General features: G+C 36.9%; 1 protein-coding gene across 5 annotated transcripts in view; it reads left to right on the forward strand.

The window, feature by feature from the left end:
* Positions 1-10,519: 10,519 nt before the first annotated feature.
* LOC111513297 (uncharacterized) overlaps positions 10,520-13,558 on the forward strand; it is a 472,097-nt gene continuing 469,058 nt past the window's right edge. For 2 of the 5 annotated variants that reach the window (XM_074173608.1, XM_074173609.1), the window contains exon 1: positions 10,522-10,766. The gene's annotated coding sequence lies outside the window, so the exon portion shown is untranslated. Of the gene's footprint in view, positions 10,767-13,558 lie in introns of all 5 variants that reach the window. The other 3 variants (XM_074173613.1, XM_074173612.1, XM_074173611.1) reach the window with 3 other exon arrangements.

Genomic DNA, 13,558 nt, shown 5'->3' on the forward strand with positions numbered 1-13,558 from the left:
TTCACCAACAGCACCAGCAAATGGACGGACGATAGGTAGAAGAATGGTGTCGAGGTACTGTCGAGCTGTGAGGGAGCGATTTGGAAAAACGAGATCGGTTCTGCCGCCGATCATGATTCCGCTCCATAGCATTACTGTACCACATCTGCATGTGAGGACTTCCCGGACGTGTCTCAAACGTTCATTATTTCCAGGTCGTCTCCACATTCTTACTCGACGAGAATCTGAATGAAATCCAAATCTGTATTCGTCTGTGAACAAAACTGTGGCCCAAACATTTGCATCCCAGTTTTGATGTTCTTGACTCCACTCTAATCTTCTACCGCGATTGCCTCTCAACAAAGGTGGACATCTAAGTGGCCTTCTGTTGTAGAGATCTGCTTCATGCAGTCGACTTCTGACAGTATCACGACCAATGATTACCTGGTGCGTCTGCTGCAACACGTTAACCAACTCAGGTGCTGTAATTGTCGGTTGTCTTCTTGCGGTTAAGACCAAAAATCGGTCTTGAACTGCAGTTGTAGCGCGTCCTCGCCCTGGATGTTGTTCGGCTGGACTGCCAGTTTCACGGAAACGCCGCCACAATCGACTGATAACACTTTGAGAGACCCCCAAACGAAGAGCTACATCATTTTGTCGCATGCCACCTTGAAGAAGCCCTACAGCTCTATCCATCTCAGCCAATGGTAAGTGATGGCGTTCCATGTTAAAGCACAATATTTCCAGTTTAATTGCTGAGCAAGAACTGCATAGAATTTACAAACTCGACACGAATTTAATATTGAAATATATATATATATATATAGGGTGGCCCACCACATTCGCCTCTGTATTTCTACGAGAAATGAAGACAGTTAGGGAAAAACTTTTACCACAGTTATATGTGGGTCACTGAGGAGCATATTCGAAAATTATTTCGAAATATACAGGGTGACTCCCAAAAAAGTTACATACCAAATTATTATTAATTATTCTTTAGATACCTACTCTGTCTGCTTATTCCAGTTGTTTCACATATTTTTCGTTGACTTGTGTCCATTTCCAGTAACCAGTTTTTGCCGTTCTTGCATATTATAAGATACACTGCCTGTTCTTCGGAAAAGCTGCAACAACTTTTTCAATGAACCCTTGTTAGAATTACTCCTATTAGGATACCTTTGGGCATATACTCTTGACGCTAAGACGCTAATAAACAGTTTCCTTCACACTCGCCGATTATTAAAATCATATCAATTCATTCTTCCTGGTGATAAGTTCCTAATTTTACAATATTTCAAAATGACAATAATTTTAAACTAATTGAAGCAATTATAATGGTTTAATTAAAAAGTTGTGTCAAATACTTTTTGTTTCATAATAATAATTAATGTCATCTAGGCCAGAGCCTACTATTACTGAAAAAATAGTACAATATGTTTTATGGCAATCGTAAATGTATGTTTCTAATGACCCCATATTGTAATTTTGGTATTTATTTCACTATGAAGTCTAATATATTTGCTAAGAAACAAGCAAATTCAACATATTTCGCCTCAATAATCATGGCACATGTCTCTTCTAATTTTGAAGAATGCTTTCTAATATTTCAGAAATGTCAATGAATTTTAGTTTTTACATTTGCCTGAATTTAACTTTAGATACACCTTATTTTAAAAAATTGTAACTTGTGATTTTAGCGAATCTACGTATTCTACAATAAAAAAGTGTTCAAAACGCTTTTTAGGCTTTTCATTACAATACAGCGTGTCTCATTTTGAAGATAAAAAAATTACTCATATGTAAAATATAAAAACGCCTTTTGTGTAAGGAGCAGAAGGGATAGGTATAGGGAACCCTAATATAGTTTGAAAGAAAATCTACTCCTGCGTCAAATTACGCCACTAAATACGGGGTGTTCTATTCAACTTTAAGAAGTTATTCAATTAAATGTGTGTACAAATTTTGAGGCAATTTTTCTCGCCACTCGGATTATTATTGCATTAAAAATTTCATGTGGTAGTCAACTTTAACCTTTGAGCTAAGCAGTACGTTTAATCACGAGCAGCTCGTTACACGTTACAGAGTGAAAACAATGTTTGAAATATGGTCTGTATCTCTCGAAATTTCTCAGAAACGGTCAGTTTTAAGTATGGGAAATATAATAGTTACTCGCCGAAAACTTGACCCCACCCTGTAAGTCAGAAACGGACGAATAATTGAAAATAAAAAAAAAAACTCCAAATTTTATTTCTTGGGGGACTAATTCTGATTTGGAAACCCGAAACTTCACCCTCTGCGGGGTGATATCTAAGAAAAAACAGAAAATTCGCTGTCGTTCATTTTAATGAGGAAATCAACAATAAATGATGTCAGTGGAAACAAAATCAACGGATGGATTGTTCGAAATGACCTTCATCTATTTCCATACAATAATACAGTCTACTCTCGAGATCAGGTGATTTATCTGGCCATTCCACTGGACCCCTTCTGCCGATCGAATGTATTGAAAAACTTTCGGCCAAAAACTGTCTCACCCGAACATCAAAATGTGAGGGTGTACTATCCTGCTGGAATGTTATTTCAGTTTCTATTAAGTTTAAAAAAAATCTGTTTTTCCGTTAATCAGCTGTCGCCCCCATACGAACGACAACTCTCAGAAGTTGAGAAACTTGTGCGAGCTAAGGACTAACGAGGTCTTACCTTTCAACGTGTGATTCCTAACACGGTTGCAGAATCATTCCAGTTTCAACCAGATAAATTCTCTCGAGAAAAATATCTGGTCGAGGCAGAAATCGAACCCACGGTCTTCCGATCGTGAGTCGGGCGCACTACCACCGCGGCCAATTTCACAAATGATGACAAGTTGTCATCATTTTCTATAATTTGTGTAATCACAGGATCTACACAGTCTTGTAATAAATTCAAGTATGTGTCTTCATTGAGATTTTCTTCAATGAAGAATGGTCCAACAATATGATTACCAAGAATAACGGCCCAGACATTCAATTTTTGTGTAGTTTATGAATGTGTTTCCCCCACCAAATGAGGATTCACATCGCTCCAGTAACTACAATTATGTCTATTCACTTCACCATTCAACATGAAAGAAATTTCGTCTGTAAAATATGTATTGTATAATAGGTTTGGATTATTGTTCAATTTCTCTCTGAACACCACAAAATTGAAGTCGACGTTTAATTCCTGAACTAGCCTTATTTTGAAAGAATGGAATTTAAAGGCTTTCAAAATCTGAAAAACACTAGTAGCTGATATACCAGACGCTTTGGCTACTTGGCTGAAAGATTGTCAACTATTCATTTGTACATGTCCCAAAACTGCAACTTCAACTCCGTCATATCTGACAGGACGGGATACTTCATGTTTTCCGTTGTGAACAAAACCTGAAATTCGAAACATATTCATTAACTGTTTAACGTATTGATGGCTCACGTTGTGGTCTGGATAATTCGTATTATAAATTCTTGCAGCAGCTTTAACACATTCATTATTACGGTAACAGGTTGCAACAACTTATATTCTTTATTGAGTAGAATAAACCATGTTGGAACACAATGAACAAGGATCACTGAATAAAAATTCGTGAAGATGTGACACTGGTCAACTACCTACTTCTTGTTCTACGACAACTAGATTCAACAAAAACTACCAGTGCAGAAACAGCTAAAAGTATCGTCCACTTAAAAACTTCACTACCAATTGAATAAATTCTACAAATCTAGAATATCTGTGACAGAATTTTCGGAAATGCCGATTTCTGACTCCGGACATCTTCAATAATGTAAGGAACGCTTTCGAAAGTAGACTGTATTATTGTATGGAATTAGACGGAGGTCATTTTGAACACTTTATCCGTTGCTTGTGTTCCCATTGATATTACTTTTGTTGATTTCCTCAATAAAAAGAGCGACATCGAATTTTCTGTTTTTCTTTAATAAAATGTTCAACATTTAATTTCTCAATAACGACTGAATCAATTCCAAAAAATACCACAACATTAATAGAGGGACAAAAGACCTTATGCCAGCGAAAAAAATAGGGGGTTTTGTTGCTGACCGCAGGGGGTTGATGTTTTGGGTATGATATCTATATCAGAATTAGTCTCCCTGGAAATAAAAATTGACGTGTTTTTGACATTTTTGATTTGTCGTTCGTTTCTGTCTTACAGGGGGGCCAAGTTATCATTAGAACGTCCTCTATTATTATAGGTTGTTTCAATAGTTTTGTTGGTTTCTATGAGTTTACCTATAACTGTAATTCAATCGAAATAGGATCTTTCGAATCAATGTAGTTTTACCAAAATTACACTAGTCGATCAATTAGGTAATTTTTGCCTGGTCCTGATTGGCGAACGTTCTAATTGATTTCAAAAACTACACCTCAAACTTCATTTGAAAAATATATCACAACATGTTTCGCAAAGACATTAGCTTTTTCAAGTGATTTGATGTTGTTGCTTTTTCGCATTATTCTCGAGTAAGACCAGCAATATCTATGACACTGGACAAAAAGAAGATGTAGCATAGTGATATGTGAAACAAAAAAAATCAGCAAACAACCGGGTTGCAAATATTAATATCGCGAAAAGATCTCATCATTGTAAGAAAACGATTGTATGTAACTACGTAGTAAATGAACTGGTGAATGAATCAAAATGTATTTTCCAGAAAAACATTCAACAAAATGTTTATATTCATAGTGAATTACTTGTTTTTGAAAAATAAATGAGCTTCACTAATACCTCATGAAAGAAATACGTAGGTACTTATCTAAAATCTATTCATTTTTTATTAAACTTCAAATATCCAGAAATATATAAAATGAATGTTGATACCTTAATCTGAACGAAACATTGATGATATTACTCAATTGAACTGCAAACAAACATAGGAGATATTCACAAAACTACTTCGCGACGATTCGGAATATTCATCTGATTTTCCGTCGTCTCATGAAAATCTAGTTATCGGTGGTTAGAGAAATCTCACCCTAGCTTGCTAATTCACCAAATGGCTCATCATTTTTCACCATCTACACACTTAATTAGGAAAACGATTTCAGAATTTCAAGTGGCTCCTCCAGGCTGGAATATCCCATTTCGTGGCATTTATCTCAATTGACTGTCTCCTAATGAAGCAACGAGTTTCCTGAGTTTGAGACCATACAGGATGTTTCACTTTGAACTGTTTTGAGAATAAATATAGGATATTGGACAAATAACCAACGGAAATAATTTGTTCGCAGACTAGAGAATCAAGCGAAATGGATAAGTTGAATACTTCGTGTGAAAGTATATACAGTGCCTTCATTTCAAAACTTCCCACCCCTAGTACTTCGTTTAGCAGGGAGAATTTACCGTAGGCAAAAAACACGTTGAAATAGATATCGAGGAGGAAGTTTAAAACCAGTGCCAGTGGTATTTTTGGTTTAACCCCCTTTTCCCTAGCTACCTCCACTCAATGATTTTAAATGGCACCCCCCATCTTGTAACACATCATTTATTAGATTTAGAAAACTGAAATTGGTTGATCCGTTCTCGTAAAATAGGGAAAAAAGAAAATGAATCATAACAAAATGCAAAAAATTATGGAACCGCTACCACTGACACAATAACGGTATGTTTATGTCTCTTTTTTACACAGAGTTTTTTGCTTTAGCTGAAAGTGAGATAAGGGCACACAGTTGCTTCTTGGCGTCAGTTACAATTAAATGGTGAAAACATTTATCAGAATTAGTTATTCCTGATTTTGAAATGTTTATCAAGTGGTGTCAGTTGCACTGACGTTAATATAAATCGTAATGGTGTACATTTAACAAGAAAGAAGTGAAATTATTTTTTTATGGTGCTGAAGATAAGTGTGCTCGTAGGATAGCCCGGGTTTTTAATGAAAGGCATGCAGGCCAAAATGTGAGTCACCGATATGTTCTAGACCTTGTTAAAAAATTAGAAGAGACCGGTTTTGTATGCAACAAAGCAGTAAAGCAGCCGAGAGTTCTTACGGAAGTCGCACAGATTGAGATTTTAGGCCAATTCGCCGTTGAGCCTACTACTTCAATTTCGGTAGTCGCTAAGTTGGTAAATATTTCAGTTGGTTCTATACACGTTTTGAAACTAAACAAGTTCTTTCCTTACAAAATGAGTATTCTTCAGCAACTCAGTGAGGATGACTTTGACAGGAGAATTGAATTTTGTGAAATAATGACTGCGAGAATTCGAAGGACCCGAATTTAATAAAAAATATTTGCTTCAGTGATGAATCAACTTTTTCCTTAATGGCTTTGTAAATAAGCATAACTGTAGATACTGGGATAAGAAAAATCCACACTTGTTTCGAGAGGATCATACGCAATATCCACAAAAAAACGTCTGGGGTGGAATTCTGGGAAACGAAATAATTGGCCCTATTTCTATTGAAGAAAATTTAACTGGTCAATTGTGTTTAAACTTATTGGAAAATGTAATCGATCCACCCATATCACAGTCCTTAGAACGCCAAGTGATGAAGAAGACAACCCGCTCTTGGATGAACAAAATTTACATTTTCAACAGGACAGTGCACCGCCACACTACGCATTGCATGTCCGACAGTTGCTCGATCAACGGTATCCTGACAAATCGAAGAGGCGCTCTAAAATAGCCGGCGAGATCTCCGGATTTAACGCCATTGGACTTCTTTCTCTGGGGTTATTTGAAGACAATGGTATACAAAACTCTCCCACAGGACATTCAGGACCTAAGACACAGGATTACTGACATATGCAGATAAATTAATAGCGAAACATTTACAAAAGTCCGACAGGAATTCGAGAATAGACTGTAATTTTGCTTAGCTACCAATGGTGAACATTTCTTGAACACAAAAGACAAATGCAGATACAGATACAAATAAGTTACAACATAGAATGAATTATTAAAGCGATTCTAGGACCAGTGCAGAGAACTTGTTTTCCATAAAAATACATATATGTAAGAATGCTATTATGTCCAAAAAACATATGCATGTAACATTTAGAAAAAATCACAAAATTAAAAATGTCATTAAAAATTATGAAATGTGGAAATTGTAACAATTCAAGAATGCTGTGTATATAAATGAAATAAGTCAAACATCATAAAGAATACACAGAATAATAACTTTGTTCACTTAACAGGTAGCTGTACAGAATACACAATATAGATACATTTTAAAATAATTATCAAATGAGTAAGACAGTAAAAAACGATTAGTACCCAAGTACTTGTTTCGTTATAGCAATAAAACATACGTGAAATTAATTTTAAATAGATCTATAAGAATTATAATAAATTTTCAATGAAGTTATATTATAAAATAACATGTAGGTATATAAACATTATATTAAAATTTCAATATAGTAATATGATGAAACAAATGCAATGAGTAAGGGGAATTTCATCTGCGAAAGATGCGTTAAGCTCAGTCGTTAAAGTTGTGTCAAGTCCTGGTAAGTATTTGAAGTCTTAGTTCAGCATTTGTACAAAATATCTACCACGTTCGACTATACATACCCCCTACAAAATAAATAGTCATCCATCGAATGAAACTATAACTTTCAATTACAAAAACGATTGTTATTCACTAAAAAATATCAGTATATTTGCTTCAATGCTTGTGTGACTTGACACCGGGGCTTCAATCTGCCTACTCCTTAGGTCTCGTCATGCGTTCTCTCTAAGGCCTCAATCTGCCTACTCCTCAGATTGAAGTGAGGTGAATCAAAAAAGTCAAAAACGTTTATTTATCTTTTATGAAATAATTACAATACATTTTGTTAAAGTGTGTTTTGTGTGGGGCCCTGCTGTAGGCTTATTCCTCTTCAGGGTTAGTGGGTTGAATGTGTGTGTGTTGTGTGACGGTGTCTATTGTTGTGTTGTTTTGTGTATCGATGTCTAGTGTTGTGTTGTTTAGTGTTCCTCTTGTTTTTCTTGTTTTTCCGTTGTTCCGCGGGGTGGCCGGGTCCGTTGCAGTGGGTATTGGTATTTAGGTACGGGTTGTTAGGCTGGGGTTATTGGGGGTGAATTCTGATTACGGCTCTTTCCAGGACGCTGCTGTCCGCTATCTGATTCCCAGTGGGAATTCCTCTAGGATATTCTGGATCGGCTCCGGCGGATCTTCCATTCCTCCCAGGAGTATGGCTGGGGGAAACGGGAGCTTTTTCCTGGGTATCCTTCTGGATCCTCCACGGGGAGTCCAAGGCGTTGTGAGCGAGTTGATGGCATCGGTGTTATTGCTGCTCATCGTTCTGATCGCATATAGTCCTTGAAGTTCCTAAAATCGTAGGTTGATAGGTGTAGTATTGATTAGGTTATATAGGTTTAGAGATGGATATCGGTAGGGAAGGTTATGTTTACGAAGGATTCTTCTCTCGGTTGTAAGAATACGGTGGTATAGTCTTGGGGGAAGCGTACAGTAAATAATCGCTTTGTAGTCTAGGACTGATCTAATGAAAGTTTTATATTGTGAGGAGAGTTTAACTGTCGCATCTCTCGAGCTTGCCTCTCAGAGCTTTCAGCAGATTGGCTCTCTTCCGGACTCTGTCCAGTGTCTCTCTCTCAGGTTGAGGGTCCTCGTGAAGGTGGCCCCCAAGTAGGACACCGAATCCAGGAGTATGAGGTTTTCTCCTAGAAGTCTGAGATTCAAGTTATCAGGATTTAGTTTAGGACGGGTAGAGGTGTTAGGGTAGAGGTGTTAGGCTGTCTGAATAGGATGGTTTCGGTGGGATTCATTTCGATTCGCCATTTGTTGCACCACTGCTCGAAATGGTCGATCATGTTTTGTGCTTGAATTTGCAAGCTGCGGGTGTTGGGAACGGAAGAGTATAGGATCGTGTCATCGGCATATCGGAGGATTTTCTGGGCGGTGTGGACGTTGTGAGCATAGATAAGAAATAAGGAGGGAGCGAGGACTGAGCCCTGGGGGACACCGGCTTTGGGGGAGGAGGGGGAGGATAAGGCTTCGCCGACTTTAACGCGGATTTGTCGGTTAGATAGATAGGAAGTTACTAGTCTGATGAAGTGAAGTCTGATGAAGTGAGGTATCGATGGGTGGTATTTATATCGGCGGAAGCTACTGAAGTGGTGATGTGGAAACGGGGCTTCGGGTGATTACCATCAGCGGACGTCTTGGTGGGGGGTGAGCATCAGGGGCATCCAGGTAGTTGGTAGTCGCTGTGGCGATCGGTCTTAGTGTTCGCAAAGTCTATGCTGTGTCCTATCTCTCGATGATGTTTGGACAGGGCTGAGGATGGGTCTGACTTTCGGATAGCAAGTTGATGTTCGTATACTCTACTTGCCACACGTCTGTTGGTTTGGCCTACTTATGTTGTATCGCAATCGGAGCATGGAATTTTGTATATACCCTGGGATTCATTTACAATTCTGTCCTTGGGGGAACGAAGGACTGTGAAAATTTGATGGTCTGTGAATCGATTTTGAAGGAGAGCTGATTTAAGTTCAGCCTGCTCTTGTGGTTCATTGTGGAGGTCTATGAGGTTGAAAAATCTGTGGATGAGAGAATTCAAGACGGAGTTGTTTCATGCTGGGTGATGATGGGAGTTTACGTTGAACTATATGTTTGTGTGTGTTGATTTTCTGTAGACTGTGTAGACCGCGAAAACTTATCCGAATATATAGTACGCCTTTACGGCGAGGAAATACTAAAACACACCAAAACCTATTTCTCACTGCTTATTTGAAGATCCAACCTGATCTGCTATCTCACTTTCTTCAAATCCTGATCACGAAATTATCCCCAAATCATTCCAACTCAAACATCACGACAAATTTTTCTTAGCCAAACACATTCTTGATCTCACCAGTCAGCCCCTCATCCGAAAAATCATCTACGACATCAGACGTAGCATACATTTCGATAATGAATCCATATATGAATGCTATGGCATGCTATCACTCGCCAAACTCCATCCATTTATTTGGGACACATTCCTCGTTATTCCTCAGCGAACCAAAAGAAAAACAACTTCTCTATTTAGGCCACCATCCTCAGCCTCGAAGGCTGAGCCTCGAAAGCTGAGGGATGACACACCCCGAACTCGTCTCGACGGGCTGACTCCCCCACCTTTTTCCCGTTTTCTAACTTTCTTAAGCATATGACCATCAGCCAGATGTAATATATACATTTGTTTATTCTAGCCCAACTTAAACATGACCACAACAACGCCGAAAGGCCCGACAGTCATGAAGTAGTTCAAACGCTTTTTTTGTGCTGAGAAATTATCAAGAGCGGGTGATCGACCTCGATCTCTATGAATAAAATAATATTTTACGTTACTATAGCAATGGTAGTTGTTAGAGAAAATGTCGGTACTGACAACGACATATAAAGGTGCTCAGTCCCTTTTTGTCATTTTGAATATTGATAAGGATGGTTTCAGAAAAAAATATCGAATACATTTTCTCGTAATTTTCGACAATCCGCCCCTGTTCCGGAGCGCGCAAGAACATCAGTGCGTGCGCCCCGCCCGTCGTCCTCTTCGTCATTTTCTCGCTCAGCGCTCAGGCTCATCCAGTGATCGATAGACGAGGAGAACGGTCCCCGCGCGTTAGTCACTCTCCACCGGCCTTTTACTCCAGCTCCGATCCGCACAGCATCCTGTGATTTTGCTGCTGTCGGCGCGTTATCGAGAGTTCAGACCGCGCGACTACCTAGTGCCGAGTGCATCTTCTGTTCTCTTCCCGGCTCGGTGCACCCCCGTCTGCTGTAGGTCGACTGTTAGATCAACTGCACAAGGTAGGATTCATTTTTCTCGTTGTCAGAGATCTTTCAAGATGCGAATAAAATACACAAAAAAAAATTAACTATGATAATAAATATTGTAACATTAATAAGGTATTTACTTCCCTAGTGTAACTTAGTTTTTTATCAATGTTTATTTTCTTTCATTAACAATTTCGAATAACAATATATTATTTCTGCAAAGTGACTTTAATGATGAATTATTGCACTTGAATCATTCGCCTTGACAATGAGATTGTATTTTTCCATAAAAAGGCTCTTTCATAAGTATGGTTTTTTTGAATGTTTTTTCTTTTTTGTCTAACTGAGATTTATTTTTCATTCTGTTTTCCTTTTATATATTGATTTATTCAACGGCACGAGGTAGGATTTACTATTCTTTCTGAGCAGGTCTTTGGGTGTTTGATTACACTTTGGAATTTTTTTAATTATGATAATGAATAAAATCTTTACTTCCTCCATAAGACTCATTGTTCTCTCCAAATGTTTCTTTATTGAAATTTGCTCCTATATCTGTCTGTCTCTGTTCAGAATCTGTTTTTCCGTTAATCATCTGTCGCCCTCACACGAACGACAACTCTCAGAAGTCGAGAAACTTGTGCGAGCTGATGACTGAAGAGGTCTTACCTTTCAACGTGTCATTCCTAACACGGTTGGAACATCATTTCACCTACAGTTTATAGAAATCAGATGATTTTCATTTCAATACCACTTTCCATTTACCTATACATAGTTTTCAAAATGAGATACATTGATAATTGTAGAATTGACTACATTATTTATGAAAAGTTACTCTGGTGGTGGATAAACAGTTTAAAACAGAGCCAAAAAATAATAAAATCCCCGTCAGTACATATTATCACTCCCACTACATCACTACATATTATAAAACAAAGGTCGCGTCAGTCCGTCTATCTGTCTATCTATCTGAAAGCCATAAACTCAAAAACCGAACGGATTTTCATAATGAAGTTTCCACCAATGAGAGTAGTAATTCAAGAGGAATGTTTGTGTATATTTTATCAATATTTTGTGTGAGTTGGTTGAAATATAACGATATCATCAGTGAGAAAACGCTGCCTGATCTCTTTGAGATATAAAAAAAACATTTCACTATTTATTGTTATACTGGAAAAGGTCTTCAAAAAAATCCACGATGGAATATGTATATCTTTAAAGGATAGTTTATTATATAAGAATTTTAATGTTTCAAATAATGGCCAAATGTAATGTGTTGATTAGAAAGCATTTATATAGATGTGTAAGATATTAATCCTCAGTATATGAATACGTTACTTTCCTCAATCATTTTTTGCACGTTATAATTGAACTTCACACCGCGAGTTTAAACTGATATCTGTCGCAAAAATCAACACTGTCGCACGAGAAATTATATTTAAGTGGCCCCAAAAACTCATTAGTGTTGAAGAAAGGAGCAATTGCTTCAAGTTTTGTCCAACGTAGTGTATTAATTTGAAGGAAAAATATGCCTTTTTGTTTTGTGTTGGTTGATACCTATTCCAAAATAAAAATCGATAGTTGTGCATATATTTTTAACCAGTGAACTTTATCAATGGTCATTATTATTAGTTACAAGCTGATGTGAAACTATGATGAAATGAAATGTTCTGATCTCTATTATGAATTGAAATAAAAATAATAATGGTAATAATAATTGGCAATATTTTCAATTCAGAATACAAATCTTTACTGTTTTGCCAAAAGAAATTAAGACAAAATTCTCGCATAAGTAGTCAGCACAGATCTCTTTGGTCATTATCTTACAATAAAGTATAGAGGTGGAATTAACTTAGTCATGGAATATGTGTAATAAATTTGATTTGTCTGACTTGAACCGTTTGCACTATTCAATAAAACACAGTTTTTTTTATTTGAAAACTATCGAAAAATATGACTCAACACCTCTTGTCTAAACAACAAATTAATATTGACTATAGTCTCTAACAGAGCTTCCATTCTTTCATCTCGAATGCTCTTATTTTACTCTCATATATACTATTTATCGGATTCAGATTCGTTTTTCAATTTTTGTATGCATTAAAAAAACTTTTTCGAGTACAGTAATGCATTTCTTCATCTTCTGAAGAGGCTAACTTGGTTGTTGAAACGCGCGTTGAGAAAAGTATCGCATTTCAGGTGGGAAGAGTGCTTGTTTTTTATTATGCACAGAATGGTCTTCATTGTACTTCTGTGATATATTTTTCAGGAAAATAAGTCACACCTGTGAATTTTTTGAATTGTTTTGTAATAAATATTGTAACAATAATCAAATATTTACTCCTCCAAGAACTTACAGTTTTGGTAAAGTTTGCTATTATGAAACAAACTCAATTCCGTTTATGGAAATTAGAATGCCATTTTCTTTCACAGTGAATTTTATCAACTACACTTTCAAAAAAGTATATCACCAACATCAGCAGTGTTTTCAACTGCGACATAATTAAAATAGATCATTAACTCATCAGCAAGGTCTATATTCGTTACTGTTGTTTTATGTATTTTTTTGTCAATTATGTATACTGTAGGACGATTTATGTAAGCAGTTTTGAGTCATAACTCGCAAATTTAAACTAATAAGAAGTGATCAGTTGGTTTACTAATTTTCAGTTGCAACATTCTTGCAGATGCTTTTATAGTATCTATGTGGACGACTCCAAAGTTTTTAGTTACAACAATTGGAAAATGTGGAATCTTGTGACTTATTGCTCAGAACTGGGCATAAATCTATCCCGTTTATTGGCTTCACATTTTTCATATCAAGATTC

This window comes from Leptinotarsa decemlineata, unplaced genomic scaffold (assembly GCF_025532065.1).
Source record: "Leptinotarsa decemlineata unplaced genomic scaffold, Ldec_3_MD MMD2_tig00000251_RagTag_RagTag, whole genome shotgun sequence".
NCBI lineage: Eukaryota > Metazoa > Arthropoda > Insecta > Coleoptera > Chrysomelidae > Leptinotarsa > Leptinotarsa decemlineata.